The sequence below is a fragment of the Dendropsophus ebraccatus genome, chromosome 2 (genome assembly GCF_027789765.1).
Source record: "Dendropsophus ebraccatus isolate aDenEbr1 chromosome 2, aDenEbr1.pat, whole genome shotgun sequence".
Classification (NCBI taxonomy): domain Eukaryota; kingdom Metazoa; phylum Chordata; class Amphibia; order Anura; family Hylidae; genus Dendropsophus; species Dendropsophus ebraccatus.
Window position 1 is genome coordinate 40,843,666 of NC_091455.1, and position 7,429 is coordinate 40,851,094.

Here is a 7,429-nt window from a genome sequence, read left to right on the forward strand (position 1 = left end):
TCTTTTTAGATAAACATACATCAGCGGCGCAGCAACAGCAGCACAGTAAGTCAGACTGGTTCTACAAGATAAGCCTATAAGTGGAAGTGGGAGGAACGGCACAGGATGACAGCTATATAATACATAGAGGAGGCATAGGTATCCTTTATAAGAAAGAGGTCTGACGCTGTCTCATATTTTTATTGCTGAGAATAACATGAAAACATTATGTCATGACTAGTGACACTGAGATTATTGCAAGTAAAAAAATATTAGGTTTTAGATCTATGGGCAAAGTTTATTGTGAGTTTTCATATAGCTATAAGATCAAAGGAATAAAACATAAAAACACATGTAATATATCTTCATCTCTCCTCTGTGTATAGTCACTGTTGCCCTGCGCAAGAGTTAGTTGCCCAGTGCGGAAAGCTTTACAATGAAGCCTTTGTTTAGCTTACTAAGCAGCCACAAAGAGTTTCTGTATACTCTGACTTGGGCCAACAGTATCCATTGTTAACCTCCTATGGCGTGTTCACACGTACAGATGTTTGGTGGCAATTGGTGAAGACAAAGCCAGGAATGGGGTTGAAAAGAGGAGAATTCTCAGTCTTTCCTTTAATACTTGTTCTCTATTTATAGTCTGTTCCTGGCTTTGGCTTCAATCCCACCTGCCTCACTGTCTCAATGTGATGTCTCGCATGCCTCCCCTCTTCGCCGCTCTCCGCTTAAAGAATTAACAAGTCTGCAGTTCAAGTTTCACTTGGAAAAGTGGATTTTGGCCTTAAAGGGGAACTCTGAATAAGAAAAACTTTTTTTCTATTAAAAGTACATTAAAAGTTATATAGATGTGTCTATACAATGTATTACTGTATCTGTACGGTCCTGCCACACTGGTAGCTGATAGAAATCCAGGAAGTGAATAAAAAATGGCCCCTGGGCCAATTCACATTGTCTCCTGCTCCTGCTGCTATCCCCCCCTAGGAGACAAATCTTCCATGCCTCTGTCTCACATTGTGTGTGTTTGCTGATGATACAGACAGGGGGAAGGGCGTGATGTCACAGGAGACTTGGCTGGATAACCCAATCTCCTGACTAATCCACCATCTCTAACCGCCCAGAAGCAGCTGCTGCACTAATTTTACTGATTGTAATGGGTGGGGGCTGTGATGATCACATGAGGGAAAGCATTGCATTCTGGGAAATGCCAAACCAGGAAGAACAGAAACACAAAACAGAGCAACCCCCCCTCCCTCAAACAAATGAATTTTTGGTAGTTTCAAAACTGGGATAGACAGGTAAGTATTGTTTTATGCTTCTGCAGAAGTTTCATTTTCTTAACCTCTACCTAGACCTATTCCAACTAACTTGTCCACAGGATAGGGGACAAGTAAGAGATTACCAGGGATCTGACCACCGTAACCCTGGCATTCTCCATATAGACCCACAGCTTTTTTATGACATACCTGTGATTAAAAAAAAATGTATCTTAAAAAATGCCTCAACAATCATCTCAGTGAGGAAATATAAACATCTATGGATAGTAGAAGAAAGGAAATCTGCAGAGCATTGCTCTATAATGTCCTTCATGCTGCTGTTTCTTCTGAGGGTGTGCTATAGAAATATAATGGTCTTTATGATTGGTTTCTGTGTGCCTATTGTAATTTTTTTATTTAATTTATGTAAACCATTATGGAGGCAGCCATCTTGCCTTAGCTGTTTTAACGGCATTCGGAGATGCATTACAGCAAGTACCATGAAAGGCAACAATAGACAAGGCCTGAACAAGAATGGCTTCTGGACCTATAAAGGTTATTCTACAGGGAGGAGGATGCTGGGTAGTGAGCAGCAGCTGTTATGTGTAGGGATGCACGATGCACCGAAATATCGATACTACTATCGATATTTCGAGCTAAAAACCGGTTCGGTACCAGGATTTCCTGGTATCGATACTTTATGTAAAGCTGCACTATTAGGCAACTTAACATAAAGTATAACGCAGAGAACACGGCCGGCGGCTAGCTGAGCGCCGGCCGTGTTCTCTATGTGCCTCTCACTGCCCCTGCAGTCTCCTCCTCTGTTCTCTTTCCTTCCGCTCTAGGCAGCGCCAATTTTAAATTGCCGGCACTTTGCGATCGCTAGTGCCGGCTATGTAACTGTGTAGATGCCGCTGTCACACTGACAGCGGCACCTGACCCCTCCTAAGCCCACTCCATATGCAGCAGGGGTCGGCTACTGTGTGTAGCAGACCCCCGCTGAAATTATTTATGCAGAGGAGCCGGAGATGCACGGAGGTCTCCGCGGCTGGAGAGGGAGAGGAGGACGGAGAGGGAGAGAGGAGGAAGGAGGAGAAGGCTGGAGAGGGAGAGCGGGAGGTCCGAGAGAGAGGACACATGTGAGGATCCAGTCGGCTGGCAGGTGGGGTAGGTGCAGGGGCTGTGAGGTGCCGACATCAGCATAAGTATGTGTATAGCAGAGCCGAGTGAGCAGTGTATAGCAGAGCCGAGTGAGCAGTGTATAGCAGAGCCGAATGAGCAGTGTATAGCAGAGCCGAGTGAGCAGTGTATAGCAGAGCCGAGTGAGCAGTGTATAGCAGAGCCGGCTAAGTAGTGTATAGCAGAGCCGAGTGAGCAGTGTATAGCAGAGCCGAGTGAGCAGTGTATAGCAGAGCCGGCTAAGTAGTGTATAGCAAAGCCGAGTGAGAAGTGTATAGCGGAGCCGAGTGAGCAGTGTATAGCGGAGCCAAGTGAGCAGTGTATAGCGGAGCCGAATGAGCAGTGTATAGCGGAGCCGAGTGAGCAGTGTATAGCCAAGATAAAAAACAAATAAAAAAGTCCAACACGCGCAAAGTTTTCCTAGCTTAATCTTTTGTGGTAAAGAAGGAAGGACGGCACTCCAAGGATTCGGTGGTGCTTATGGTGAATATAATCCAGGAATAGGTATAGAAGGAACCAAGCACTCACCAGTAAGTTCTTTTGTTCTTTTATTTAGTGCATAAATGCATCAAATATTACAGCAGTATGAGTTTCGGATAAGCATGGCCTTCAGCAAACACGTACTTCTGTAAAATTTGATGCATTCATGCACTGAATAAATGAACAAAAGAACTTACTGGTGAGTGCTTGGTTCCTTCTATACCAAATTTAAATTGTGGGCCAGCACAGATCTGGTTAAGCTCAACCATCGTGTCAGGGGAATTCTTTCACATTTATATATTAAGTTATAAACTAGCATAGATGTAGAATTATATTAAATTATTAGATCAGTAATTAGTAATGGGCCTCCATATAATACCTGGATGACCTGTATGCCGTGAGCAGCTGCTTGCTAGGTGCTCCCTTCTCTGATTTATTGAGCATTGGGTTGACTGAGCATAATTTAGCGTGAGGTTGTCTAAGCATTAAAAAATATATATATTTGGCTCAGGGTGATGGAAAAATAAAAAGGAAGTCATACTCATCCCAGCTTTTTTAGCTAGTGTGCCAACACTTCCGATCTGCACTCATCACTGCTATGTCCTGGTTCCTGGTGATGCATCATGCCTGCAGGAATGTCCACAGTTGGCCAATTTGTGGCCACAGCGGGCTCCACCTCATCCAATGATTTGCTGAAAGGAAACTTCTTAGGAACCAGGAAGTGATAAGCAGAGTTCGCGAGGGTTGGCGTGAAAGCTGTGTGTGTGTGTGTGGGGGGGGGGGGGGGGCAGAGCATGTTTCCAGGCTCAGCCAAATGTGATTATATTTTATATGGACTTGACAAAATACAGCACATAAATATAACAATACAATGCAGCAACATCCGACAACTGAAAAGGTTACTTCAGAAACCCAATCCCAAGCTCCACAAGGATCCCAATGGGACACTGAACAGATAAGAAGAAACAGGAAACCAAAGGCCCTTATTATAGGTGATAATTGTTATTATTGGAAAACTCCTTGACAACCTATCTAAGATAAAATACAGATATACCGGTATTGGTTTTTTGTGATTCACCGTCATCATTAGCAGTATTCTATATACAGTATGTAACATATATCCCGTCTCTAAGAAGTTGTCATATACGATACTAATGACAGGGTGAGATTACAGGTTGAACAGATCATTAAGCAACCAATGCTATTAATAAAATATGATGTCTGATAAGGAAATGTGTAATTACAGTAAAAGGAAATGTGGAGCACAATTTGTTGCCGTATATTATAGTGACACTGAACTGGAGCGTTGCCAGAGTACTGTGCCATTACAGAGGTGTCTGCGTACATCAGTTATCTGTTTCTTTTGACAAAGTAATGTTTAGTTTCATGATGTCTATAGATTACACATACTGCAAGAGGTTATTATTTATTCAGTTAACCCCTTGAGGACCAAGCCCAAAATGACCCAGTGGACCGCGCAAATTTTAATTTTTGTGTTTTCGTTTTTTTCCTCCTCCCCTTCTAAGAGCTCTAGCTCTAGTTTTCTATCTACAGGGCCATGTAAGGGCTTGTTTTTTTACAGGAATAGTTGTACTTTGTAATGGCGTCTTTCATTCTACCATAACATGTATGACGGAATCCCAAAATATATTATAAATTATAAATTGGTGAAATCGTAAAAAAGAATGCAATATAGTAATTTTTAGGGGGTTCCTGTGTCTACGTAATGCACTATATGGTAAAAGCGACATGATACTATTATTCTATAGGTCAGCCCGAACACAACCATATGCAGGTTTACACAGATTCTCTAATGTTATATATTTTTTTTTTATGAAATCCTTTTTTTTTTTTTTTTTGCAATTATTAATAAAATGGGCCTATTGTGGCGCTTATAACGGTTTTATTTTTTCACCTATGGGACTGTATGGGGTGTCATTTGTTCCACCATGATCTCTAGTTTTTATTAATACCCTATTTGTGAAGATCGGATGTTTTGATCACTTTTTATTAATTTTTTTCATATATAATGTAACAAAAAAATCAGTAATCCTGGCACTTTTTCCCCTCTTTTCGTTTATGCCATTCGCTGTTTGCAATGACGCTTGTTATATTTCAATAGATCGGACAATTACGAACACTATGGTATATTATATGTTTATTTATTTTTATATGTTTTATTTATATAATGGGAAAGGGGGTGATTTAACCTCTTAAGGACATAGGACGTACCGGTACGTCCTATGTCCTCACTTGCACTTCAAAGCGGGGCCGCGCGGCGGCCCCGCTTTGAAGTGCCGCGATCCCGGGTGCCGCGTGTAGCCCGGGACCGCCGCTATTAGCGGGCACGGTCTGATCGCCGTGCCCGCTAATTAGCTAATCGGAGGCAACTGTCAAAGTTGACAGCTGCCTCCGATTACCGGAGGCAACGTTTCCCTGGTGTCTAGTGGGGGAGATCGCTCCTCCGGGACCTTGTCCCGGAGGAGCGATCTCCGTTACTGATGCCGGCCGGGGACGCGTCCAAGATGGCGCCGTCCTCGGCTCGGCACTCGTTTACTTCCGGCTGCAGCAGCCGAAAGCAAACGAGTGCCGATCTCATGGATCTCTGCAGCATATCTATGCTGCAGAGATCTCAATGAGAGATCACAGTGTATATACTAGAAGTCCCCCATGGGGGCTTCTAGTATATGTGTAAAAAAAAAAAAAAAGTGTTGTTAATAGTAAAAAGCCCCCTCCCCTAATAAAAGTCTGAATCACCCCCCTTTTCCCAGGTTTTAAATAAAAGTAAACAAATAAATAAATAAATAAACATGTTTGCTATCGCCGCGTGCGTAATCGCCCGAACTATTAATTAATCACATTCCTGATCTCGTACGGTAAACGGCGTCAGCGCAAAAAAATCCCAAAGTGCAAAATTGCGCATTTTTGGTCGCATCAAATCCAGAAAAAATGTAATAAAAAGCGATCAAAAAGACGTATATGGGCAATCAAGGTACCGATAGAAAGATCACATCATGGCGCAAAAAATGACACCTCGCACAGCCCCATAGACCAAAGGATAAAAGCGCTATAAGCCTGGGAATGGAGCGATTTTAAGGAACGTATATTGGTTAACAACGGTTTGAATTTTTTACAGGCCATCAGATACAATATAAGTTATACATGTTATATATCGTTTTAATCGTAACGACTTGAGGAACATGCATAACAAGTCAGTTTTACCCCAGGGTGAATGGCGTAAAAACACATTTCCCCCAAATAAAAGAAATGCGTTTTTTTTTTTCAATTTCACCACACTTCGAATTTTTTTCTGGTTTCGCAGTGTACTTTATGCAAAAATTCAGCCTGTAATTGCAAAGTACAATTAGTGACGCAAAAAATAAGGGGTCATGGGGGTTTCTAGGTGGAAAAATGCAAGTGCTATGACCTTTTAAACACAAGGAGGAAAAACCGAAAACGTAAAAACGAAAATGGGCCATGTCCTTAAAGGGTTAAACTTTTATTGGGGGAGGGGCTTTGAGGTATTTATAAAGACATTTTTACTTCTTCTTACACATTTTAAGTCCCCTTGGGGGACTTTTACATATATTAGTTACATTATGCACACTGATCATTGCTTAGCCATAGGCATAGCATTGATCAATGTGATAGGCGATCTGCAGATTAAGCCTGCCTGTGGCAGACTTAACCAGCAGAGTGCTGATCAGACCGCATGGAGGCAGGTAAGAGACCTCCGGCGGTCCCTTAAAACGATTGGGACCCCCGCAGTTAAACCACTTGCGGGTAAATAACAATGATTGTTTTATCACAATGGCATCTGGAAAGGGGTGAGAACATTCAGTTCTCAAACTTAACCCCTTAAAGGGAATGTGTCATCAGACAATTACTTATTGTTTAAATAATGTTTTTATGTTATAGATATTTTTTAAGAATTTTGGTGACTTTTTGCTAATTTTCCATATATCTATATTATAAAATAATCTGAAAATATTGCAGTTTTTACTCTCACCACTGGGGCAAAAACTAAGCTGAGACTTCCTGTTGTGTCTGTGGCGGGAGGAGGAGGCTGCTGTAAAGGGATCTGTACAGCATTCCAGCCACATGTGAAACCATTAAATAGAGGAGACAATAGCAGCTCCCTGTGGAATGATCTCTTCAAAGGTCACAGAACGTGCTCAATGACGTTTCACAATCATCTCAAGGGGTAAAACTCTGTCTATTGGCTTCTATATCCATGAGTCTTGCTGTAAAACAAGTCACTAAATGCTGTTAAGAACAGCTCAGGCAAGATGGCAACCCCTATAACAATGTACAAAAAGTAAAATAAAAAAATTACAGTCATAAAATTACAGATTAGAATAAAAGAACACTTTTTAGTATCTGACTGATCAGTAAAAGAAAATGAGGTGATCTGTCACAAAGAAAATGCAGTCCAATCTGTAGGCATGTTATAGAACAGGTGACACTGAGCAGATTATGATATAGTTATAGGGAGAAAGGTCCAGGATAACTTATCATTGTATTCATGTAAATCTCTG